The 27096-nt window shown below is 55.4% G+C and overlaps 1 protein-coding gene across 6 annotated transcripts in view; it reads right to left on the reverse strand.

Annotated features, from left to right (window-relative positions):
• Positions 1-27096, reverse strand: part of DLGAP2 (DLG associated protein 2) — an 844777-nt gene that overhangs the window by 608395 nt on the left and 209286 nt on the right. The window lies entirely within an intron of this gene.

Genomic DNA, 27096 nt, shown 5'->3' on the forward strand with positions numbered 1-27096 from the left:
GACATAAAAGGAAAGACACACTACGAGCAGATATGTCCTGAAGTTTATGGTCAAACATGCTAAATGTAGGCAAAAAGAAAAAAAACTTAACTTGCTTAAAAGAATATTGCATTGAAATTTTATATTTGCTTAGAAGGTCTTAATTATGTTCCAGTCAGGATGCTCTGGGTCTGATATGCATCATAGCAAATGCACCAAAAATCTCAGGTGTGCTAGTAAGCCTGAAATTAAGGGCACAGAACATACTAGGAACTCAGCACAGCTCAAGTCTATAACATCACTGATTTAACTGAATAATTAAAGCATTTTCATATAGTAAATTTTAACAGCATTTTATTAAAACAATTACATCTTTTAAAAATCACGTATTCCCATTTCTTAGATAGTTACAAGGAGAAAGCTCTTCTTGGTTTGAAAAAACAAACAATAACATACTTTTCCTTGCGAAGCCTTTCTGATAAATATCTTTATAAAATCTAATCCAATCATGCATGTTTACTTCAGTCCATAAAAGAGTCCTGTTCCCTTCCTGCCACAAAACAAATCTAGCTAAGGTCAAGCAGATGATGACACAGGAAGAGTACATCTTACGTCCTTAAGCAGTGGCTGCTGGTAAAAGTGTAATAACTCTTCAACGGGGGAAAATGTGTGTATTTTCCTATGTAAAGAATGGATAGCACTGGGGGCGCCTGGGTGGTTCGGTCAGTTAAGGATCGGACTCTCGGTTTTGGCTCAGGTCATGATGCCCGGTCGTGGGATTGAGCCCCACATGAGGCTCTGCACTCAGCGGGGACTCTGCTTGAGATTCTCTCCCTCTATACTGCCCCCACCCCCTGGGCTCAAACACGCACGCCCTCTCTAAAATAAATAAATAAATCTTAAGAAAAGAATGAACAGCACATATTTTTTAATGAAGTGTTTCTCCGGTAAACTCAATAACCTATAACCGCAGTGCAACCTGCTGTTCCTTCAAACCCACCCCTGCAAAGGTTTATAAATCTATCATCAACGACTGTCACCAAATTAAGACCACAGAGAAAGGCTTGACTGCAGCCTGATTCGGCAGAGAGCCTCCGGTGTCGCGGACAAAGGAGAGCCATTCTAACATGAATGTTGGTGGGTGTTTCTGTTCAGGTTGGTGAGCAAGACAAAAGCAGAAACAATGCAGACCTGTCAGAGCCCACCCGCCTGTCAATGATGTGAGCGCTTTCTTTGCTGAACCAGATAATAGTGTTTGAACATTAAAAGAACATTTCCTCAATCTTCGCGCTGTTTACAACCTGATGGTTCGGACCCAACTGGCTTTCAAGTTTAATCCGCGCTGACAACAGATCCTTCCCTGTCGTCGGCTCACACGGTCGCTGAAGCCATCAATCAGGCCCTGAGAGGAAGCGCGCCAGTTCCCGTGGCAGGGACCCCCGACGCGGCCGATCCCAAACCACGGAGAGCACGTCACTCAACAGGAGCGTGCCCGTGTGCAAGGCTCCCCAAGATGCAACAGATGCAGGGCTTCCAGAGCTCAGGCGATAGTAAAACAGTGACATCAGGGAGGATACGCTGTGTTCCAAACATTTGTTACTTCGTGATATCACAGTTCTGAGATTATATCGCTTACACCTTGCAGTCGACTTTGCATTTTGAAGCAGGGTCAGGTTAGCAGCAAGGTAGAGTGGGGGGGCACTGCCCGTGCGCCTCCCGGCCCCTCCACGTGCACGGGCCCCGACCACCCGCATCTCCAGCACAGGGACACACTGTCATCGGCCCCTCCACGTGCACGGGCCCCGACCACCCGCATCTCCAGCACAGGGACACACTGTCATCACCCAGAGTGCACAGTGCACCTCAGGGTCACCCTTGGTTGTGCACGCTCTGTGGGCTTGGGCGCATGTGTAAGGACATGTACCCACCAGGATAGCGTCTCACAGACTCGTCTCATTGCCCCCAAGTCCTCTGTGCTCCACCTGATCCTCCCTCCCTCCCCCTAACCACCGTATCATTTGATTTTAAACTGAAACACAAAATGCCTGCAGATGTGGCCCCAGGCTCTTGGAGGCGGGAGGAGTCCGCACCTGCACATGGGGGGCTCTGCTCCATGGCAGCCCCACCGGCGGCACTGCAAAATCCCCCCCACTGGACGCAAGCATTCTCCACAGTCCTTACAAGGCTGTCCTTTCCTCTGTCCCCTACTTTACAGAAACACAACAGAGCAGAAAAGGAAGACGGGAAGGTGGGGCCGTGCGCCCGCTGCCAGGCTCTCTGGCGCAGGCCCCGGCACTCCGGCATCTGGCAGGGAGGCCCTCGTGCAGGAGCTCCAAGGGGCAGAAGCAGGGGTGTGCATGGGGCAGAGGCGGCCCCGGAGGCCCCGTGTGGGTCTGCCACGATCTCCACCAGCTCCGAGTCCTTCCAGCCGTTCTGCCGAGCTCTGCTGGGCTCTTGTTCCGTCACAGAGGAAGGATTACTCCGCCAGCTGCAAGCTCCCCACGGAATTGAGTGAGTCCACACATTACAGCCACTGGTAAAGTGCCTGGCAGGTGGTGAGCCCTCAGGAAGTGTAGCTGGCACCATTATTCTATTATTTTTCCTGCATTGATGGAGGTTGCAGTCAATAAAACACAATATAAATGAAGGCTGCAATTCAGATGCTGTCTGGAGTCACCAGGTTAAGATTAGACACTCGGGGATTATCAAAAGAAAAGTGAGTAAAACCAATGAATTTCAACTCAGACACAATGGGGAGAAGGAAGCTTGCGCAGAGGAAGGAAATGCATCATCATCATCATCATCGTCATCATGAAAAACCACCTCTAGGTTGAATATACCTTTCTGGCTTCCTCAAGATTTTATGAACAAGTAAAACAAACTTCTTCAGTGACATCTGTGAAACAGATTCACACAGATATTCATGCATCTCCTCAAAAATACACAACCTGTCCAAGGAAAAAATCCACAGTTTCAGACAACTGTGCATTTAAATGCTAAAACACCTTTGTCACATTTTGAATCTTTCTCGTTTCAAACGGAAGTCTAGGCTCTGCTATCGTGTTCTTTCCAGACCGCTGTTCAGCACATATAAGCCTGAAACTCACGAAGTTTTCCAGAAAGACATTCTCTGAGCTTCAGCAAGCAGTGACTCTTTCTCGGGCCAAAGGAGTAAGAATAGCCCACTTATTCTCAAAATCATGAAGACTCAGAACACAGTAGGCACAAATTTCTCAAGCCCATGCGTTATCTGACCCTTCGTCTTAAAAGTGAAACAGACCTTGAACTGGACACACCCCCATTTGCTCAAGGGTAGGATGCACTTCAAAAAACGCGGACCTCAGGACGACCCTGACGGCCACCAGCACAGGTGCTGAGGAAGCCCACGCACGGCAGTGAGAACAACGTGCAAACTAGCCCAGGAAGCTCTCCCTGAGCCCCGCAAAGGCATCTGCACGATGGAGGAGGATGGACATCCAGGGAAGTTTATCTGGGCATCACTGAAGAGGGGGGAGATCTAAATGCCCACAATAAAATGTATTATGGAGCATCACAAAACATGTACTCCTCACTTCTGGAAGTTAATTTTCTTAATACTGCCTTATGAAATATGCATTTTCACGTATTGCTAAAGTGGACTATGAGGTACCACATGATGTTCCTTGTCCTCTGACTGACGTTCCTGCAATATTTTCTCCCCCCTGCTGTGAATCCGTATGTTCAAGCCTAACCCCAAGGTGATGGGCTGGGAGGGGAGCCCAGGGGGAGGAGACGAGGTCGTGAGGGTGGAGCCCCCATGATGGGATCAGTGCTCTCTTCCGAGACCCCCCCCAGAGCCCCCAGCCCCTCCTCGTGTAGAACACAGGAAGAAGACATCATCCGTGAACCAGAAAGATGCCTCACCAGACCCTGGATCTGCTGGGGCCTCGATCTCAGACAACCAGCCTCCAGAACAGTGAGAAGTAAATGTCTGCTGCTTATAAGCCCTCATCTGTCCACGGTGTCCCATCACTGCTGCCTGATGGACCAGGACACTGAGGGCCAGAACCTGTGTTCAGAAACCAAAGTTTGCAGGTGTTTGCCTCTGCCATGTGCCCCAAATGGCTGGTACCAATGGCCCCGTCATGATCCTGTAAAATGTGGGGGTGTTAGAAACTAAGTGTGGCCTCTTTTGACAGCCACCCTGTTCATCAAGCTCAAGAGCCATCAAAGCAAGAGGAAACCAACGTCCTCGAGGCCAAGAGGATGGGCCAGGTGTGTTACCCAAGCTGCAGCCCAGCACACCTTTTGGGACGGACGGACGCAGGTTTACAAAGACTAGCATGAAGACTACTGATACGTGAACACCTGAGATTGTTTCTACATCCACAGGACCTGTGGCCAACGGTGGGCAAATGCCCTACGCTGGACGGGGTGAGGGTCCGGCTTGTCCATGACCGTGCAGCTCAGAAGAACCATGGCCCCAGCCTGAGACCTCTCGATGGGACAGGTCTCCAGAGAGGAGGCTCTCCTCCAGCTGACACGGCCACGGGCCGTACCACCCTAACAGAGCCACACCATCTTGTCGGCAAGAGCTGGCCTCCACTTCCCCTCGCGGCAGGTGCGAAGCCCTCCGCCACGAGCACAAGGTGGGAGGACGTTCCCAGCAAAGTCCGCAGCAGGAAGCCAAGGACAGGCCTGCGGACGTGGGTTCTCAGTGCCGGCCAGCCAGGCCTCCGCACCCACAGCCAGGCTCACAGTCGCCCGGATGCTTTACAGCAAGGGCAGACGACCTCCAGAAGCCCACTGCGGACCCCAGGTCAGGCTGAACAGAGAGCCGAGGTTAGATCAAACCCAGGAGGGCAGTTTAACCTCAGTTCATGCTCTCCCTTCTTTCCTCCCTTCCATTATCAGGGTATGACTGACATGTAAAATCTGTGCATGTGTGACCACATAAACCAGTGAGTTTGGGGAAGATACACCCATGAAACCATCACCACGCTCGAGGCACGGTCTGCGACCAGGATTTCCTACCACCCCATGACGACGATGAGTGTGTGCATGTGTGGTGAGAACCCCCGACGCAGATCTACCTTCTCAGCGGATCCCGAGCAGGGACCACGGCGGCACCGTGAGCTACAGGCCCCACGTGCCAAGCGGATCCCCAGAACGTGCTCATCTTCGTGACCCGGGCGTCATGTCCTGTGACCGTGGCCACCACATCGCCCGCCCCCTGGCAACACCAGTCTGCTCCCCACTTGGGCTGGACTACTGGGGACTCCTCACGTGAGCGGGATCATGCCACGTTTGTCTCTCCGTGTCTGGCCTATCCCTCAGCATGACCGCCCACAGCCAGCTGGTTAGAAAAGGAAGCAGTTTCCGCCCTGCTCCACGAGTCTTCACCCTCTGTCCAGCCGTAATGTTGCTGGATGTAATGTAACCAGGATGAAACACTCTTTCACTGATGTCTTGTTCAACGAATTCCTCCGAACTTAGTAAAAATATCCTACGAGGAAATCTTAATACAAATTGTAAAATAATGAGCCATCAGGGGACGCGAAGTCTGGTGAGGGCTGGGATAATCAGAAGTGAAGGAAAGCTCTCACAAACATTAACCTCGGAAATCTCATTAGCGAGCACGTTTAAATCCCCGTCATTCTGAGCACCTGCGTCTGTAAACAGCACAACCTCTAGCCACAGCGCTGGTGGCCTGTGCGAGCATCCAGAGCACTGTCGCACGCGGGACGGGCCCCGTCTGCACACCCACCCATCACACTGCTCAAACAGCACAGTTTCTTCCCCAAGTCTCACCCGTTTTCATGACAATTTTGCTACACTCACAGTTTCAGTCAGAATCTGCCCTTCTCTCTCCCAGGACAAACAGAAGTATTTCTATAAACAAGCATTTGTAATGTTAACAATGCCAGAATCTGGAGACAAATTTCTTCTTTCAAATTTCCCATCATTCTGAGGTAGTTTAAGGTGAAAACGTGAAAGAACAGGAGACTACACCGAGCCCAGGACTGTGGTCAGCACCTCGGACAGCTCCCGGCTCCATCCCTCCTTGAGCAACCGGGCATCACCGAACACCTACATATAAATCAGGACAGACTTCACGGATGCCGTGAACACTGCACACACTGGGAGCGTGCTTCCCTCTGGACAGAAAGTCACTACCCACCAGCAGCCTCCCAGGGTATCCCAAGGACACGGGTAACAGGCACAGACATTCCTTCCGGTATTTTTTCTTAAGTAGCAAAGTATCAGAAACAAGGTAAAAGGGGCGCCTGGGTGGCTCAGTTGGTTAAGCGACTGCCTTCAGCTCAGGTCATGATCCTGGAGTCCCTGGATCGAGTCCCGCACCGGGCTCCCTGCTCAGCGGGAAGTCTGCTTCTCCCTCTGACCTTCCCCCCTCTCATGCTCTCTGTCTCTATCTCATTCTCTCTCTCAAATAAATAAATAAAATCTTAAAAAAAAAAAAAGAAACAAGGTAAAAATTCTACAAATTAGTTGAATTCTTCAGGCATACAACAGAATATTATAAATAATACATTAGAGAAAAGAACCATGGAAAAATATTTACAGTACAATGTTCAGGTAAGAAAATTACAAAACAGTATACACATTCTTCTATTTACATAATCCATATACAGAAAACCTGAATAAAATAAGAATCCAAAAAATAACAGTGATTCTGTCTGGGGAGAAGACATAGTTGCGATTTTCCTCTGGCTTAACTTAATCTCTTTGTTTTTCCACGAGGTACATGTAGGGTTTTGGTCAAACGTGCAGACCCAGTTTGGATTTACTTCTTGCTCTGAACTCACCCGCCATGCCCTAGGGCTCCACAAACATGTTTTCTCGACGAGTTAACACAGAAAATGCTCCTATCCTAAAACTGTGCTGTGGCGATTACAGCAGAAGATCTAAAACAGTGTTATTTTTATGCGTTACTTGGGTCATTTAAACGTTGAGAAAAAACGATATTGAGTGTTTTCCTCTGGAAGTGCTCCACAGTAGATCAGCATCCCTGTCAAACTCTATCACATCAGACAAGTAAACCAAAATCGGTCATGTTGTATTTCTTCACTTCTGATAACTCGGTACCGAGGGGACACACCTTCAGATCACAAGTCGCCTCAGCTGGGCAGGAGACAGAACGTCAGCCTGGGATCCGTACCCGGGCCAGCCTGCCGCGGCACAGACGCTGCGGGACACACGGAGCCTCCCAGAAGCCTGGGGTGCTCTGGAGAAGCCAGGAGGGAGGGCACTGCATCCATCTGCCCTGGGTACAAAATGTTCAGCTAGACACGGTTGTGCCCAGAGAAGTATCTTCCATGGCTCTCTTTTCTGTCCGAGGAAAGCCACAGTTTCACTGCTCAGCACCGTGTGGCTGAATGGGTGGTCTGTAGGTCGGGATCCCAGGGAGTCCGCACCCATACTGTGGGGGCCGTGGCGCTGCCGGGCCTGGTGCCCGAGAGAGCACAGCTCCCAGCCGCTCCTGACCTGGAGCCCCTTCCCCCCTGCGGCCCAGTCCGCAGCTGTGGGGCACAGCAGACCGTCTGCCACGTCCCTGAGGAGACCTGCAGCTGGTGCTGGACGTGAGAGGTGGCTCCTTGGGGATGGGGGAGGGAGCCCAGGAGGGCAGGGGAGCAGAGAGAGAACCCAGCAGAGAGCACACAGCTAGGGCAGGGTGAGCTCCGGGACTCCATCGGTGAGTTCTGACCAGGGCCGGCGCGCTGGCCTTGGCATCCTCCCTCAGCCTCTTTGGCTGGATCTCCATTCTCCTGAACTTTGGCCCCAGGACTCATCTTGCAGGCCCGTCTATCCTCCTCCACCCACCCTCGCCCGCTGTGGTCACCCAAGCCCTGGCTGTGGGTACCTCCGTGCCGATAAGTCCCCATGTCCGTCTCCAGACTCACACCCAGTGGCCTGTGCGGGACTCGTCCCTGAACCTCAAGCAGGCCACACAAACACAGCGAGGTCCAACGCTGAATTCTGGACTCCCACCCAACACCTGTTCCTATTCCTCTTTTTCCTCTCCACTAACAGCAAGTCCATGCTGGTGATGGCCTGGGTCTGAAGCCTGGCTTGTCCCCAGACCTGCTGCATCCACGGACCACACGGCAGTCCCGTCAGTGGATCCTACAAGCATCTGACCAAAGCGTCGCCCGTCTTGCTCTCCTCACCCTCTTCAGTGCCACGACCCCAAACCACCCACCATCTGTCCCCCAGATGACTGTCCTCCCTGCCCATGGGCCTTCCTGCTCCTCGGTGGTTTCCTGTGTGATTCAGGTCAAGACCCTGTTGGCTCGAGACACTCGGGGGCTCCCCTATGTCATTCACCCCAAACCAAAGCCTGTGCTGAGTCCCTGTGATTCTGCAGACCTGCCAGCCACTGGGGCCAGATTGTCTGTCCACGCATCTTCCTGGAGAGCTCTGTGCACCCTGCCTGGGTCTGCACAACCACCCGCATCTTGTCGAGCCCCTGCCGGTGTCACCTCCTCAGAGGGGCCTACACCACCTTCCTCCAGAACCTAGCACACAGGCATTCCACGACTGTGGGGTAAACAGTTCCAGGACACGCACATCCACATAAGACAAGGACCAGGCACCAGGTGGGACACACAGGCCTATAAGCAAATACCTGTCACGTGCTTGATGAGGGTGGTAGCGGGGCATGGATTTCGTGGAGAACGTGCCCTGTTATGCAGCACTGGGCAAGCTCTGTGCTTCTTGGTCTCTTGGCTCTGAACGGCAGCCAGCTGGGGTGAGTCCCCCGTGGGCCCCTCTTGCCTGAGACTGGCCGCAGGGCCTCCAGAAAGTGTCATCTCATTTCCATCTGACAGGCAACTCTGTGGTTTTTGTCCAAAAGGAGCCCCCAGATCCCTGACCGTTGCCAGCATAAACCCACTGTGCCCAGCCGTAAGCAGCCCCTGAGCTAGCTCTTGGGAGGAGCCTGGAGCTCTGGGTCCGCTGCAGTCCCAGAGCCGGGACGCCTTAACTTTCTCCTCTCAGCAAAGCCCAGAGGGACGGTGCCCTCAACACACACCTGTGAACAGCACGGCCTCCAGGGGTGGGGGGCACGGTCCCACCTGCCAGCTCCCAGCCACCTGCCGGCTCCCGGCGTCATCCCACTGGTTCCTGTGCCCACGGCGGTGACTCACGTGCTTACCGCTAAAATTCACTAAGTTCACCCTCTGTGTGTATGTCTTACTTCAATATTTAGAAATAGAGACTATCCAAGCATACAGCCCCAGACCCCCCTGCATGCTGACTTCCCCCTACACGAGCACGCAGCCTCAGACCCCCACCCTGGACACTGCCCTGCATGCTGACCCCCCCTACAGGAGCACGCAGCCTCAGACCCCTCCCTGGACACTGCCCTGCACGCTGACGCCCCCTGCACAAGCACGCAGCCTCAGACCCCTCCCTGGACACTGCCCTGCACGCTGACGCCCCCCTACACCAGCACGTAGCCTCAGACTCCTCCCTGGACACTGCCCTGCACGCTGACGCCCCCTGCACAAGCACGCAGCCTCAGACCCCCACCCTGGACACTGCCCTGCACGCTGACGCCCCCCTACATGAGCACGCAGCCTCAGACCCCTCCCTGGACACTGCCCTGCACGCTGACGCCCCCTGCACAAGCACGCAGCCTCAGACCCCCACCCTGGACACTGCCCTGCACGCTGACGCCCCCCTACACGAGCACGCAGCCTCAGACTCCTCCCTGGACACTGCCCTGCACGCTGACGCCCCCTACACGAGCACGCAGCCTCAGACCCCCACCCTGGACACTGCCCTGCACGCTGACGCCCCCCTACATGAGCACGCAGCCTCAGACCCCCACCCTGGACACTGCCCTGCACGCTGACGCCCCCCTACACGAGCACGCAGCCTCAGACTCCTCCCTGGACACTGCCCTGCACGCTGACGCCCCCCTACACGAGCACGCAGCCTCAGACCCCCACCCTGGACACTGCCCTGCACGCTGACGCCCCCTGCACAAGCACGCAGCCTCAGACCCCCACCCTGGACACTGCCCTGCACGCTGACGCCCCCCTACATGAGCACGCAGCCTCAGACCCCTCCCTGGACACTGCCCTGCACGCTGACGCCCCCCTACATGAGCACGCAGCCTCAGACCCCCACCCTGGACACTGCCCTGCACGCTGACGCCCCCCTACACGAGCACGCAGTCTCAGACCCCCACCCTGGACACTGCCCTGCACGCTGACGCCCCCCTACACGAGCACGCAGCCTCAGACCCCCACCCTGGACACTGCCCTGCACGCTGACGCCCCCCTACACGAGCGCGCAGTCTCAGACCCCCACCCTGGACACTGCCCTGCACACTGACGCCCCCCTACACGAACGCGCAGCCTCAGACCCCCACCCTGGACACTGCCCTGCACGCTGACGCCCCCCTACACAAGCACGCAGCCTCAGACCCCCACCCTGGACACTGCCCTGCACACTGACGCCCCCCTACACGAACGCGCAGCCTCAGACCCCCTCCCTGGACACTGCCCTGCACGCTGACTCTCCCAGACACTCCCTTGTCTGTTGTTCATCATGAGGGTCTTGGGAAATCAAGGAAACCTCCCCACTGGCCCTGGTGGAAGCCCCATGAGGCTTCTTCCTCCAGGCTGGGACCTGCCCGCCCTCTGTAACCCCCAATTCCCAAGGCATGCACCTTTCGTCTCTGTGCCTGTGTGTTCACACGCACATGCCCTGCAGGGCCAGGGCAGGACCCCCCTGTGCCAATGAGCTGGGTAGGCATCCTCTGCTCCCACAGCAGTCTGCTTCCTCTGACTCGACTGCAACTTACATGCACACCCCTTCACAGTGTGCACAATCCCACGCATTGAAGGATATGAAAGCCCTGACCTTTTACACCACGGGGACCGAAGCCCAAAGCGGCACAGACCAGCGGAGGCCCCGCAGCAAAGCTGAAGGGGAACGGGGCCTCACGCCCCACCTCCCTGCCCTTCTCCACTAACCAGCCACTCGTCCGCACGAGCAAGCAGCCGGCCTCAGAGTGCGTCCTCACAGCCGGACTCTGACCCACCGTCAGCGTGGACACCGGCCTCCCCGGGGCCCTGCTGACCAGGAGCTGGCCCTTCAGAGAGTGTGACCCCCCTCAGCGTGGACACCAGCCTCCCCGGGGCCCTGCTGACCAGGAGCTGGCCCTTCAGAGAGCGTGACCCCCCTCAGTGTGGACACCAGCCTCCCCGGGGCCCTGCTGACCAGGAGCTGGCCCTTCAGGGAGTGTGACCCCCCTCGGCGTGGACACCAGTGTCCCCAGGGTGCGGGTCCTCAGATGCTGGAGGCTGCAGAGGCCCCGTGTGTGGAGGTCCTTGCACATTTACGAGCTGCTCCGACCCCTGCTGGCCCCATGTGTGCTGGTCGTCCTAGAACAAGCCTCTCCCTCCAGCACCAGTGGAGGCCTTCCTGGGGCGTACGTCCATCTCATGGCGAACACGGGCCCCCGTGACAGACCCATCTCTCCACTCCCAGCCCCACGCGTGGCACACGGCAGCTGGTAAGGTGTGTGATGAACGTGTAACAGATCTTTCTAAGCTGACCATGGACTGAGACGGAGACCCCACCACGCTGGCTGCGCTGGTCTGTCCTTCCGCGTCCAGAGCCCGCGTGAACACTCTCTCTCTTCCTCTGCGTAGATCTCCCAGATCCACAGCATACGAGACAGCAAGGACCGTGCGCTGCTCTAGGTGTGGCCTGGGTGTAGCCCGAGTGATGGACAGTGTCGGCGCCAGGAGAGTGGCCTTGCAGGGTTCTGGGAGCCGTGGAAGCCACATGGAAGGGCCTGACCTTTAACCTGCAGGTCAGGGGTCGGCCAACTGCAGGGGTCACCTGCTTTTATAAAGTTTTATTGGAGAGCACTCATGCTCACTTGTGTACACGTGTCCTTGGCCTCTTCGCTGCTACAAGCACAGAAAGAGTGACGAGACGGGCAGGCCCGGTGCAGCCCTGGCAGGGCCCGGGGCGAGAGGAGAACACAGGGCCCCTTCTCCGAAGATGAAGACTCTCAACGCGGCAAGAACGAAGCCTCCAGCCTGCACCCTGGGGACAGAGGGTAACGTACTAGCATCTGGCCCTTTGCGGAAACGGCTCAGGCAGCCTGCTCTGGGGGACGGCCCTGCATCTCCCAGCAGAACACCCGTGGGAGCGCCCAACCCCCCTAGCCCGTCGGGGGCTTTCTTGTCTTCAGGAAGTGGGCGGCCCACCAGCCACAGGCCCTCGACACTGCCACACCACAGGACAGAAGCCTTCCAGGCAGATGGAGGAGCTCATCGCGGGCAAGGATGGTACTCCAGGCAGGGGTCTCCCTCGGCAGGGAGCAGGAGGGGCACTGGGAGCCAAAGACCTCGAAGACCTCGGGGCCAGGCACCTGCTCCAAGGCCTCCTGCGTGGCCCGGCCGCCCACGCCCACCAGGTGGCGCTGCCGTGCAGACCTTCCAGAGGGGCCGGTGGGCTGCTGCTCGGGGCCCACCCCCAGCCCGCGGCTCCCGCCTCTTCTCTGCCTTTCAGCGAGCTGGACCGAGCCTCAGAACTAGGGGTGTCCTGCTGCCCAGGAAGGGCGTCCCTCAGAAAACACACTCGATGCAGAGCTGCTGGGCTGGACCCTCGCTTCTTCCCGTGAGGCCACGATTTCTCAAACCAGACGAGATCAGTCCAGAGGTATTCCTCCCGCAAGGAGAACCCCCGCCGCTCGCTCTGCCCTTGCTTGCGTTCACTGTGGTTTCTTAGGCTCCCAGACGTAACAAGGAACGAACCAGAGCTGCGGAGAAGGGCCCATTTGGGAAACTTGCAGAAACCATCGGTGTTTTCAGATCCGACATCCGGCGGCAGGGATCATCGTGTGCTTCACCTCAGCCACAGAAGGAAGCCACTGTCCCCACGTCCCTCCTCCTCCGTGACCTCTGCTCTGGTTGGTGGCTCTCTGCCGGGGCCGATGCCGGCTCCCCGCGCCCCGCCACGCACTCGGTGGCCACGACCAGCACAGGCCCGAATGCCGACAAGGCCATGGCTGATGACCCTTACTTCAGAATCTCCAACCCCTCCCGTTCTTCTTTATCTTCTTGAGGATTATATTAACTAATATGCGCAAACCATTTAGGAAATCACAACGGAGCAAAGTTTGAAAACCTCTCAGTTACCAATGGTGGTATAATACCTAAGCCGCTGTTTGTCGTCCTCCCGGCGTCTAGTGAGCTTGTGAGATCGTCAACAGGAGGCGGCTCGGGGACCCTTGCGGAGCTTACCTCTACTCAGGACAACCGCTTCCACCACCTGCCTTCCTGATATTACCGTTTTAAATTTTCCTTTAAGCCAGAAATAAAAGCAGAAGAAATCCTATCTAGTCATTCATTGTTTTCAACACTGTGTGAGCACGAAAAAAAAATACCATTTTTCCCGGAGAAGCATTAAATTGCTCGGGCAAAGCGCAGAGTTTTGGGAGAGCGGACGCACTGTCGGCCAGTGGAGGGCGCTCTGCGGGCCTCCCCCGAGGGCTCAGCTCAGGCACGGACCCGAAGTCCACGAAGGTCACACACTCCAACAGCATGGAACCCGAAGCCACGGTAGCCACGGACCCGGCTGCGTGGTGCTGAGACGTGTGTGTCCACACTCAGCTTGGCCACGCCGGCTTCCCGGGGCCCCGGCGCCTGGGGAAGAGGCGCTGGAGGCAGACCGCGGTGGCCGAGGCGGCTAGCGTGCCCCTGCCCAGGTGAGCGGGCTGAGACCACACAGGTGTTAGAGCACGTGGGGCACACTGGCCACCCGGCTTCCAAGAGATGACGCGGCCCCGTGCCTCCCTGTGCACCTGCCGTGTTCTCCACGGAGACACGGGAACTCCAGCCGCAACCTGCTGGACGAGACGTCAGCGGTGTGGACGCCCGCATGGCGGCACCTGAGAGCGAGAGGCCGGGGGCCATGACAGCGCCCTCCGTGTGGCTCCCGTCAAAGACACTGCAGCGCCCGGTCCGCAAGCTCGTGACCCACACGGTGCTGCTACCCCGGGCTTTCTGGGAAAAAAACCATTCTTCACAGGAATGAATGCACTTTAAACACGGATGCTCTTTGCTCCTCGGGAGAGCGGAGTAGGAAAGGCAGCAGAGGAGGTGGGCCCGGAAGGCGGCCACAGCTCCACGCAGCCTGACGTCATGCCGCTGGAAAACGGGGCAATCTCAGGGTCCAGCACCAAACACAGAGCTGCTCCACGGGATGCTCAGGGCACACACGTCACGGGAAACTTACTCTTTCTCTGCAGGGATGTTTCTTTGAGGATGTTTCCCAAGAGGGAGAGCAGTAGACGCTGCTCCATGGAGGGGCCAGGCGCAAGCGACACAGGAGGGGAGGGATGGTGCATACGGGAAGGGGTGTCAGCAGGTGATGGCCTGCCTTCGAAATACGTTCATACTCCCATAAAGCAGTCAGATAAAGGAAAAAGAGACACCAGGAGTCGGGTTTCTGCAGGGGCATTCTGTGCACAAAATCCCAGTTCTCCCCGACACAGGTGTCTGTCAGTGAAACCCTCTGAAGAGAGTGGACGAGCTGAGAAAGTGGAGTATTGTGTCCCCGAATGTGTCATGTGCAAGTTCAGAGCATGTCAGAGAGACCTGGGGAAGATTACCCCCCGCCAGCACCCCGCACACCAGCATCCGAGTCCCTTCCCGTGAGGGGGCACCCAGGTCGCCCTCCTGATGAGGGCAAATATGCAACGGGCCGCACTGCAAATGGAATCCGTGCCCGAACAAACCTATGAAAACAGAGCTGCATTTATGTTTGCGATCTCAAGATTAGTCCTTTGCAGGCAGAGTTGGAGTTTTCATCATGGATATTCAAGACGGAGAATCAGAGATGGACGCTGAGGTCCTGGAGTTCAAGGGCAGACACTTACGGACGAGTTCAAATGTCTTCACTAACTCTTGACCATTCTAATGCAGTAATTTTTCACTAAATAGTACCTTAAGATGTAGCGTTCGCTCTCCCACATGATCTGACGTGAAGAAGCCCTCCTGCGCGTGAGGTGTGTGGCCATGAAGTACACGCTCTCGGGGTGCCCACCGCCCAGAGGGGCCAGCACCACACAGCCCCCGTTCACGGCACGTGTGGCCAGTCCACACGGAGGCGTCCCACGGCGCGCACATACAAAATGCCCGCTTAACTGTTTTGGTTTTTTTTAAGCATTTTTTTTAAGATTTTATTTACTTATTTGACAGAGAGAGAGAAGGAACACAAGCAGGGGGAGTGGGAGAGGAGAAGCAGGCTTCCCGCGGAGCAGGGAGCCCGATGTGGGGCTGGATCCCAGGACCCTGGGACCATGACCTGAGCCGAAGGCAGACGCTGAACGACTGAGCCCCCCAGGCGACCCTCTCCTTAACCGTTTTTCTACTGGTTACTGAGTGTGCCGAGCAGCGTGAACACAGCCAGCTGAGGCTGCTGGAAGGGCTGCTTGCAGAGAGGACCCTTGCTGGCATCCTGGACCATGACTGGTAAACCATCTGTACCCAACACTGATGAAAACTTCCCTAAATGCTGAGACTCACTCACTGTGTCTGAACTCGTACAAGCAGTGTTGTGTCTGCCGGAACCTTCCTCCCAGGACTCTGGGACTTCCGTGCCTGTGGGCAGCCCCCAGGCAGAGCCTGGACTCCTGGCTCAGGCGAGAACTTCTGACAGCCCACACCCACGTGGGGAGAAGACTTGGAAAGTCAGCCTGGTGTCTCCCAGGCTCTGCCCCCATGCGCCTTCCCCTTTGCTGACGTTACTTTGTACTGTTTCCCAGCACCAAAACTTCTCAGCAAGACTACATCCAGAACCCCGCGTGTCCGCTGGAAAAGCACCACACCTGGGGGAGGGGGGCTCCCGGGGACCCCAGCATAGCTGCCGTCAGAAGTGGGATTCACTAGGGACGCCTGGGTGGCTCAGTTGGTTAAGTGACTGCCTTCGGCTCAGGTCATGATCCTGGAGTCCTGGGATCGAGTCCCACGTCGGGCTCCCTGCTCAGCGGGGGGTCTGCTTCTCCCTCTGCCCCTCCCCCCTCTCATGTGCTCTATCTCATTCTCTCAAATAAATAAATAAAATCTTTAAAAAAAAAAAAAAAAAGAAGTGGGATTCACTAGCCCACCACTGGCTCAGGGAATACGGTGCAAGCTTGTTTTGAAGGAACGAAGGAGTGGGAGGTCAAACCTCGGATGTCCGGGAGGCTCCTGAGTCATCCCCCTCATGAAACAGCCGAGGCCAGTTGTCAGCTGAAAGGCAATTCGATCCCTTCTCCTATGTCCTCCATGCCATGGAGCACTGGGTGTGACACGCAAACCATGAGCGTGGATCACCACATCGAAAACTAATGATGCTCTGTGTGGTGACTAACGTAACAGTCCCAGGTCGAGACCCAGGAGAGAGGACCCGCCGGGTCCTTGGACGGTTCTCTGGCTAATGCAGGCAGGAAAAAGCGCAGCCCCGCTGATGCCTTTGGGTTTCGTGCTCTGCTCCAGGTGGGGGGGAAAGACCTCACACGTTCCGAAGGTGAGCCCGGATTGCCAAATGGTGCTACGTTTGTGTTACTCTCTCCTCTACGTGGGGAGAATAAAGGTTAAACCAGGTCACAGAAGTGGAACCGAGGTTTAGAGAAACCAGGAAAACAGGCCAGAAAATACTCCTGCCGCTGCTGTGGCCTCCCCCTGATTTCCAGCCGCGCCCCGCCCCCCCCACACCCCCGCCAGGCAGCTGAGATGCTGGCCCAGGAAACACTGAATTCCATGCAAAGGATTTGAGGAAACTTTCACAGAATGTTCTGAATGTCAGAAACAGACCATGTCTGCATTGCTGATGGCAGTCACTATTATTCTGTCCCACTGGAGGGGACAGGAGGAGAGACAACCTCCAGTTGGGGACACACTATTGGAGTTCTGACAAGCAGTTTTTAGTTTGCTAACAAGCCCTCATTAAATCAGATGTCTGCCCTGAGAGCCTGGTGATTTTCCAGCCTGATGTGCATACTCTCAAGTGGTAATGTAGACCCTCAGATGGACAAAACCAAAGGGCTTAGGAGAGGTCTGCTTGTCACCTGGGCTGGGACACAGCCATCCACCCACCTCAGCTTCCATGGCTTACAGAGAAAACCCACTTTTTTTTTTGGTAAATCCTAGAGTCACAGATTCTGGCTGAGACCTCGTGCTAAGCTAAACCCTCAGTGTTCGCTGTGAGCTGATTTGTTCTCAAAACTCATGGTACTGGGCTGAAATCCAGCAAAATCACTGCTCATAGACACAATTCAGACTCAGGGATGGGCAGACAGAAGACCTAGTCCAGAGGGGCCCCTGCACTGAAAACCTAGATGCTGGCTGGACGGCCAGCATCCCATCTGGTGCCCACAGGAAAGGGCTTGTTCTCTGGGGGGGGCCGTCTGGTCAACTCCACATTTCTCATACAGAGAACAACCACATCCCCAAGGTGTGATTCCTGCAAAACCAGAATGCCCTGGGGCCTGGGAGCCTGTCATGAGGACTACGGCCTTCCGCCCACTCCTGACACCTGGCCTCCCAAGTCCGCAGGACCTGTGTTTGGTCTGACTCTGTTTCCCTTGCCTCCCACTGGGGCCAGCCCCACCCAGGCAGCGTGATGATTAAAAGGCAGTGGTAAAGAAAATATGGTGTATATACATATAATGGAGTACTACTCAGCCATCAAAAAGGACGAAATCTTGCCATTTGCATCAACATGGATGGAACTTGAGAGTAGTATGCTAAATGAAGTAAGTCAATCAGAGAAAGACAATTATCATAGGATTTCACTCATATGTGGAATTTAAGAAACAAAACAAGCATGGGGGAAGGGAGGGAAAAATAACATAAGATGAAATCAGAGAGGGAGACAAACCATGAGAGACTCTTAATCATAGGAAACAAACTGAGGGTTGCTGGAGGGGAGGGGGGTGGGGGGATGGGGTAACTGGGGGATGGGCATTAAGGAGGGCACGTGACGTCATGAGCACTGGGTGTTATACGCAACTGATGAATCACTGAACTCTACATCTGAAACTAATGATGCTCTATATGTTAACTAAACTGAATTTAAATAAAAAAAATTTTTAAAAGGGCAGTGGTCTTTCCTAAGATGCTCATTAAATCAGCATAACAAGGGGGGTCAGAGTGTGCAAAGCTATTTTAAACTTCCCTAAAAATTCAGGATTTCGCCCTGACCAACTCCTGAACGAGATGTCCTTTCTGGTTACAGCATAGAAGGACATCGTGTCAACAGCACGTGTCCCCCTCTTGCTCCCACCCATTCTGACGGAAGGTCGGCATGAGAATAACAAATGACAAGCAAATATACGGACGTAGTTACCGAACGGGTCACACTGATTTTGTAATAATGGGGAAAACCCCAAACCCAGCCCCTGGAGACACAGGGGGCGGGAGGGGGGAGGACACTAAGGACCACGCTGCCTTTCCAAGCCACTCCCCGGAGCTGCCCCTGGACGGCACACACCCCCAGCCCTGCCCCGCCCTGAACACCACCTCTGATGCCGCCCACACAAGGGCGGTGAATACCCGGGTACTACGGACAAGGAACACAGGAGCTGACCTCGGGCAGTCCCTGAATCCAAGCATCAAGCTCAAGACGAGGGCTGGACGAGGTGGAGAAGAGGACAGGGTGGGGTCTGGGGGGGACTGTGCGGGGCCGCTGCCCCAACCCCACAGCGTGCGAAGCGTGTGGCTTCCTCCAGGGACCCTGGGAGCCCAGGGCTTAAAATGCTGGCTCCCAGGTTCAGTAAGCCTCCCTGGTGGACACTCCACCGTGTTGTGACAAGTGGTGGCTGGAGTTATGTCATCGCGAGTGACCCTGGGGACGCTTGGAAAGGGTGGCTTCCTCGAACGTGGCAGCACAAGATGCTCCTTCCTTTGCTGATGATGCCTTGTGTCCTTTGCTGCAATAAATCATCACCGTGAGCATGACTGCATGCCGAGTCCTGGGACTCCTGGGATGTGGGCAAACCTGGGCGTAATCTTGAGGACTGTATTATTAGATTTCACCCTTTCCTACCTTCAGTAGGACCACAAGCTAGCTGAAAATGACACACAGCTCACACGAGACCTGCCGCCCGGCTCTGTGTGTAGGGCTCCAGCCCTCGCACCCACCACCCGGGAGGGTGCGTGAAGCTCCCACCTCATCTCCCTGCCCCACACAGGCTAGGCGACAGGGGGAAACGAGTGCTCTCCGGGGCACGGTGCAGGGTTGAAATGAGCCTAGGCACAGGGAGCTGTTTGAACAGAACCTGACACACAACAGGGGCTCGTCATTATTTCCCTATTTGTTTAATCCAAAAAAACAAGAGTCGGAACACTAACTGCCTCTCGTGGCTACAAGTAGGATCTGAATCCAGGTTCGATTCCAAAGTTGTGTTTCTTAAAAAGCACAAAACGGAGATTTAATTTTTTTCATTAGCATTTTTTCTCCATGAAACGGGAGCCATGCAGACTGTAACTCAGCTCCTTGCTCAACAGTGATCTTCCGAAAATTATTTTTAAAACAAGCATGTGTCCCTGTTTCCTCAAGAGCTCATGGTGCTCTTCCAAACAGCACTCTACCTGAGAACAGCCGTTTGAGTGGAGAACTGATGCTGATATTATCTGACGGTGTGAAAACACGTGCCTGACAAGTACTATACACATGCATGTATCTGTGTGCCCAGTGCACAATGTACCGTAGGGTGCTACATCCCAAGTGGTGCATGTATGTGCCCGGTGCATGTGCTATTTACTGCACACGGTCTGTATGTGCACGGGGCATGTGTGTGCCATGTACTGCAGACTGTATACACATGCATGACCCATATCTGTACTTATACTACGTAATGCACATACACGCAGTGTGTTTGTGTTGCATGTGTGTGCTGGTGCTGCACAGTGTACATACATGTGTGGTGTGTGTGTGCTGGTGCTGCAGTGTACATACATGTGCAGCCCATGCGTGTGCTGGTGCTGCAGTGTACATACATGTGTGGTGTGTGTGTGCTGGTGCTGCAGTGTACATACATGTGCAGCCCATGCGTGTGCTGGTGCTGCAGTGTACATACATGTGTGGTGTGTGTGTGTGTGCTGGTGCTGCAGTGTACATACATGTGTGGTGTGTGTGTGCTGGTGCTGCAGTGTACATACATGTGCGGTGCGTGTGTGTGCTGGTGCTGCACAGTGTACATACATGTGTGGTGTGTGTGTGTGCTGGTGCTGCAGTGTACATACATGTGTGGCATGTGCATGTGCTGGTGCTGCACAGTGTACATACATGTGCGGCCCGTGCGTGTGCTGGTGCTGCAGTATACATACATGTGTGGCGCATGCGTGTGCTGGTGCTACAGTGTACATACATGTGTGGTGCATGTGTGTGCTGGTGCTGCAGTGTACATGCATGTGCTGGTGCTGCAGTATACATACATGTGTGGTGCGTGTGTGTGCTGGTGCTGCAGTGTACATACATGTGCAGTGCGTGTGTGTGCTGGTGCTGCAGTGTACATACATGTGTGGTGTGTGTGTGCTGGTGCTGCAGTGTACATACATGTGTGGCACGTGCGTGTGCTGGTGCTGCAGTGTACATACATGTGCAGTGCGTGCATGTGCTGGTGCTACAGTGTACATACATGTGTGGTGCATGTGTGTGCTGGTGCTGCAGTGTACATGCATGTGCTGGTGCTGCAGTATACATACATGTGTGGTGCGTGCGTGTGCTGGTGCTGCAGTGTACATACATGTGTGGCATGTGCATGTGCTGGTGCTGCACAGTGTACATACATGTGCGGCCCGTGCGTGTGCTGGTGCTGCAGTGTACATACATGTGCGGCCCGTGCGTGTGCTGGTGCTGCAGTGTACATACATGTGCAGTGCGTGTGTGTGCTGGTGCTGCGGTGTACATACATGTGCGGCCCGTGTGTGTGCTGGTGCTGCAGTGTACATACATGTGTGGTGTGTGTGTGCTGGTGCTGCAGTGTACATACATGTGTGGCACGTGCGTGTGCTGGTGCTGTAGTGTACATACATGTGTGGTGTGTGTGTGCTGGTGCTGCAGTGTACATACATGTGCAGTGCGTGCATGTGCTGGTGCTGCACAGTGTACATACATGTGTGGTGTGTGCGTGCTGGTGCTGCGGTGTACATACATGTGTGGTGCATGTGTGTGCTGGTGCTGCAGTGTACATACATGTGTGGTGTGTGTGTGCTGGTGCTGCAGTGTACATACATGTGCAGCCCATGCGTGTGCTGGTGCTGCAGTGTACATGCATGTGCGGTGCATGTGTGTGCTGGTGCTGCACAGTGTACATACATGCACAGTGCATGCATGTGCTGGTACCACATGATGTACATGTGTGCACAGTGCATGTGTGTGCTTGCACTTCTCTTGCACACATGTGCATAGTGTATACATGTGTCTGTACCACACGGGACACATATGTGCACAGTGCATACATGTGTGTGTCCTGCACGGTGTGCATGTGCAGGGTTCACAGATGTGCCACATACACCAGATACGACCCAGACGGTACAGCGGAGCTCACGGGGCACCTCAGACCCGTGGGTCACACCTCAGGTTCAATGAGGGAGCCTCACACACACAGAAAACCTGCCTGGGTCCTGAGTCTGAAGCACGGAGCTCCATCCGTTCCGTCCCGTTCCCCGCTCCCCACGCTCACCCAGCCAGCGTGAGGAATGCCTGACAGCTCAACGCGTTTTATCTGCATTCCCCGTTTACGTCACTCAAGCACCTTCAAAGCTGCCGTTACTATTATACCAATTTTAAAGGTGAAATGGAAAATCAGAGAATTTAAGTAAATGTCAAAAGAGTCATAAAGTAAGTAGCGAAACTCAAACATTAAAGCCAGGTCTTCAGGCTCCAAGCCCCATGGTCTTTCCAGGGCTCTTGTGGCCTTCATTTAAATTCCAAGCATTCTTGTTGCTTTAATACCAGCCAAAAGGTGCTTCTAATTTTCAAGATGAACTGTGACCCCTCTACCCCTGGGTTTCCGTTATTGGCAGCTGTAGGGTCTGACCAGCGTGTGCAGTCCCTACATCAGTGTCCGTGTCAGCAGCCTGGCATGGTCCCCACATGGCCACCACCCTGGGACCGCAGCCCACGTCCCCCACGTCTGTCACCCACCCCGCTCACCAGCAGGGTCTGGGACTGGCCTCTGCGGCCCCGTCACTTCAGAGACACACTTCGGAGGTTTCTGAGCATAAATATCTTATTTTTGCGGGACAAGTGTCATCTGCCTCTGAACCTCGATACTTAGTGAGTTTCTACCACGTTTTCTAACACATCTTCTAAGTCCTCTCTGTGGCCTCCCTGGACAGGAGATTCCTCTGGTCTCTGCCGCACCTTGTGCTCTTCCAAGAACCCACGGGCCTGAGGCTGAATGGCGTAAAGGTGAGACAGACCCCCGGCCAGGGCCCTGGGGTGGCCTCAAAGCCGCTTACAGCTTCTGACCAGACTGCGCACCAGCCACACAACTCCTTTCCAGCAGCGTGCTGAGAAGTGGGGGCTTCTGCACGCAGCCTCGACGGCCCTCCTGGGTCCTGCTCCAGCCCACAGACCCTGCCTGACCACAACCCCAGCTAACCGCCTCCCATCCCACTACACCTCGCGTCACACTCCAGGCCTTGGACCACCTTCTTCTGCCCACATGGATCTCGCTTCCCACCCTGTCCTCCGGAGAATGTCTGCCCATCCTCAAAACCTGCTCGACTGCTCTGGGAAAAGTGCCTGTGGCTATAGCAGACAGAGGTTAGAGCGGGGCCCTCTGCACGGCCACATCCCCCATCCCCCGTGTGAGCTGCTGACTCGGAGAACAGATGCTGCCCTACCTCTGCTCCCCAGAACCTGGGACAGTACAAGACTCGTCATTAAAACTCCGTGTAACTATCTGAACACAAACTGAGCTCCCCAAGCAAACATACAAGTCTTACCTGGTTGGTCGGCATCACAAGGTGGTCCCCACCACGATATTCTTTGCACTTTCTTACAGAATAGAATAAACCAAGTCTAATTACTCGGTGTCACAATATTCTCTAAGAAGAGATGCAGAGAAGCTACCACGGGGCTCCTGCATCCCAGGCTCCCATCCCAGGAAGGCCACGGAAATGCGGGAGATACACACGTCCTGCAGCTCGGTGGGGGGGGGGCAGCTGAGGGTCCCACCTGTGACCCTTGTGACATTCAAGAAAACCTGTACTAGCGAGCATCCCTTCAGAGCAGCTTCCCTTATGTACTCATGGAGAACACAGTTATTTGGGGACAAACGAGTTAACAACTAGACAAGATTTTTAAATAACGGAAGACTGAAAACGTCACTTCTGTTTTGATCCCAACATGGTTTTGGGTGCAGAGGCGTCGTGTTTTTGGATCAGCGGTGAAGACCCAGCACACGCCTGCTATCTTCCCCAGAGTCCGCGGGCCGGTGACGCGCGTGCGATGCATTCAGCACACACGCAGCATGAGGCCTCAAAGCAGTGGCAGGAAAAGCAGCTTAAGCCCCTCCTTGCCCACATGTGAAGAGCTGCCCCAATAAACCAGAGAACCTTTGTAAGTAATAACACACTTTGCAAAACCGAACAGTAGCATCACCCTCAGGCTAGCTATTAGAGGCTTGAAGAACATTCCTGAGAGGTCTGGAAAGAACACCCTGGTGAAGGGGCCCTGACTGTGAGCGACTGGTATTTCAGGATATATTCATGGAGAATGTCAGCACGCCAGGACGTCCCTGTGGGCACGGACACCTGACCACCAGCTCTGGGGCCTGCAGGAAACTTCAAAATAAGGGCAGGCATTTAGAAAGGGCGGTATTGATCATGCACTGGCGCCATGAGAAATGTTAAATGGCCTGAGCTGGTGGAACGACTGATGAGAATCCTCCCAGGCACCGCTGGGGGCCTCCTCCTGGCGGGGGCTTTATTTTGTGGGGAAATCTGTGGAAACAGTGACTGACTGTCCTCTCCCGCCCTATCCCCAGGCATCTGCAAACTCTTCGTGAAGCACCAGCTCTCCTGCTACCACACAGCTCCCAGGGTGGCCCACGTGGCTCCCGGGGGTGGCTCGTGTGGCTCCCCAGGTGGCCCACGTGGCTCTGAGGGGGTGGCCCACGTGGCTCAGGGGGGCACATGGCTCCCAGGGGGTGGCTCATGTGGCTCCGGGGGGTGGCCTGCGTGGCTCCCGGGGTGGCCCACGTGATTTCCCCAAGTGTTCTTTAATGATCTGGTACTTCGCCTCTGGCCAGGCTCACTCTACGAGCAGACAGGCGGGTGGGCATGCCATCCAGCTCAGCGGTGGTCCTGGGGAAATAAGCGCATGTCCACCAAGCAGGGGACGTCCTCCGGGGACAGAGCAGGCGTCCTTCCAGGTTTGCCCACTGGCCCCTTCAGCCTTTCCGGCAGGAACACAGGCACATGTGCAGAGGCCACGGGTCTGGGCGGCAGGAGGAGGAGGAGGAAATGGGCCACATGCCGAGCATGGCTTCCCTGTCCCCATGCCACGCCCACACCACCGCGGACTCGTTGGCCCCTGGGGACTATGTGGGTGTAAGTCAGAGGCTGGGGCTGCAGCAGGGCACGGGGAGGAGTCCAGCAGCGACGGACCTGACGCTGGGTCCCAACCCAACCACCCTTGCATACAAGGGTGTGCAAAGCCCCCGGGAGCCCCAGCCCCTCCCTCAGAGGAGAGGCACGCTTGACACGGTTCTAGAGTGTTGGGGTCCCAAGCCCACAATGGCCAAGAAAGAATGCTTGAGACATCTTTGGTGCAAAAAGGTGGTTTCATGGAAGCACAGGGCAGGACCCGTGGGCCGGAGGAGCTGCTGCCCCCCCAGGCCTTGCGAGGAGCGACTGGTTATGGAGCTGGGGGAGGTAAAGACCAGGGAGGCTTCCACAAGGCCTTTGATCTGCGAGAGAGCACTGGCAGGATCCTGGTGGCCTGGCTATCGTCACGCTAAGGATGTTTCTCCCCCAACGAGGCAGTAACGTTAAGACAGTGGGGAGCTTCCTCGAGGAAGGTTCTGCGCTGCCTGCCTGAAGGGCTGCTCAGTGGGCTGCAGGCTGTAAGGAAATGTAGTTTTATCCGCGTTCCTCCTGCCTTGTTCTCCACACCAACCCCACCGGACAGGGCTTCGGCAGAACTGAAGTGGACAGTCTTGTAGAGGCCCTCATGGGCCAACATATAAGAACTCAGTGAAAACATCAGTCCTTCCCCATCTCCTCACAGGGGAGCGAAACACCCTAGCCATGTCATTCCCAATATCCTCTACCTTTCCCCTGAGAGAGTCGAAGATCAGGCAGAAGAATCAGGATAAAAAGGCTGGTTTTGAAAGAACTCAAAACACTGAATTTCTTTTGACCTGTTGGTTACCTTCATTTTCTTCATCCTCATATTTCTCAACGTTTAATTTTGCAAAGATTTCCAACGTACAGAGAAGCTGCAGAAAGAGGACTTATCTCCAGATTTCCCCACATGACGCTTTCTCACGTGCACGGTTCCTTCTCGGTCTTCCATGCCTTGTTGTTTTCTGAACCACTTGAGACGATACTGCGGACAGAACAGCTCATGGTGACTCGACATGTCTCCTGAAAGTGGGGACATCTCCGTGGTCAGCGCAGGACACGGACCTGCCAGTCCTCCCGCTCCTGCATGTCGGCCGAGACTGCACACTGCACTCCCTCCTCACGCCTCTGGTTTTCTCTAACCTGGAACCATTTCTCGGGTTTTCTCTCTATATTCTGAGAAATTTCCTCCTTAAAAACCCAAAGAAGAGGGACATCAAATCTGCCAGCCCTCCAGTGAATTACTGAGCGTGTGAGATCCCGAGCTCATGCACTCAGGGGGCCCCATCCACCCGCGGGGCCCCAGCCGTGTGAGGCCCCGGCCAGCGGCGTGCAGTGTCTGGACCAACAGCGCGTGCGGATACCACGGGGAGGGGGGGCTGCTGACAGAGAACAATCAGGAAAACCCACCCGCCCCACGTGGAGGTCTCTGGACCTCTGTTTTCACTTGAGTGTTGCCTAGAAGGCATTTCTGGTAAGAGAATGCTCCTCAAATAAAAATTGTAAAATACGCACAAGGCAGATAATCCTGTAATTTCTTTCCACCCACAGGGACCAAGCGGTACTGCTCCAAGTCTCTCTCTGACAAGACAGCCCAAAAGGACTCCAGCGGATGGAACCAGGGTCTTAAAGACTGCCGGCAGCTGGAGGAGAGAACATTCTAGGCTTCTGGATACATCCCACCTCATCGAGATCCGCAAAGAATGGAGATCAAAGGTATAACAGGATTCTAAAGGTTTTAAAGAGAGAAAAATGCCACGTGGGGCCCTTTCCTGTGTGGACACCAGGGTGTGCTGGCTGGTGGGGCCACAGCATGCAGGGGAGGGCGGGCACTGCGTCCCGTCCGCTCGATGAGCGGCAGGGGAACGTTCGATGCCAGAGGATGAGGGAGGCCGCGTGGACGCGGGGAACCTGGGCGGTGGGCTGCGTTCCAGGGGCTGCGTTCCAGGGGCTGCAGTTCGCAGGATCTGTAGCGGCGGCGTCAGAAGCCCCAGCATCTCCGTGGAGCCGGGGAATGTAAAACGCAGCCCGAGGTGGCACCTTACTGCCCGTGATCCGGCTGCTTCCCAGAGCCGGGAGGCCGGAGAGGGACGGGGGACCCCTCCTCAGGCTGGTGTGGCTGGTGTGGCCACCACGGGCACACACCCGCCTGGTGTCCGCGGCTCACACAGCCCCCAGAGATAGGGGTCAGCTGGGCAGGAGTGCAAGGCCCTCACCCAGCTCCCGTGTGCGCTGGTTCACGAGGCTCCTCCACACGCGCACGGGTTTGTGGTGCTGCAGCCAGTCCCCGACCCCTGCCGCGCGCGAGAGTCCTTCCCTGTGATCCCGCAGCCTTCCCGGGCCTTGAAGGACGGCGCACACTGTTCCGCACCTCCCTCTCCAGAGCCCACAGAATCCTCCCCCGGTGCAATCCCCATGGGAATTTTCGGACTAAGACCTCTCCCTTCCATCATCACACGAACCGACGTCCGTCTGAGCCTCGTGTTCATGAGGATGGGACCGTCACTCGCGTGCCCCCATCAAT

The sequence above is a fragment of the Halichoerus grypus genome, chromosome 3 (assembly GCF_964656455.1).
Source record: "Halichoerus grypus chromosome 3, mHalGry1.hap1.1, whole genome shotgun sequence".
In the NCBI taxonomy this organism is placed as follows: domain Eukaryota; kingdom Metazoa; phylum Chordata; class Mammalia; order Carnivora; family Phocidae; genus Halichoerus; species Halichoerus grypus.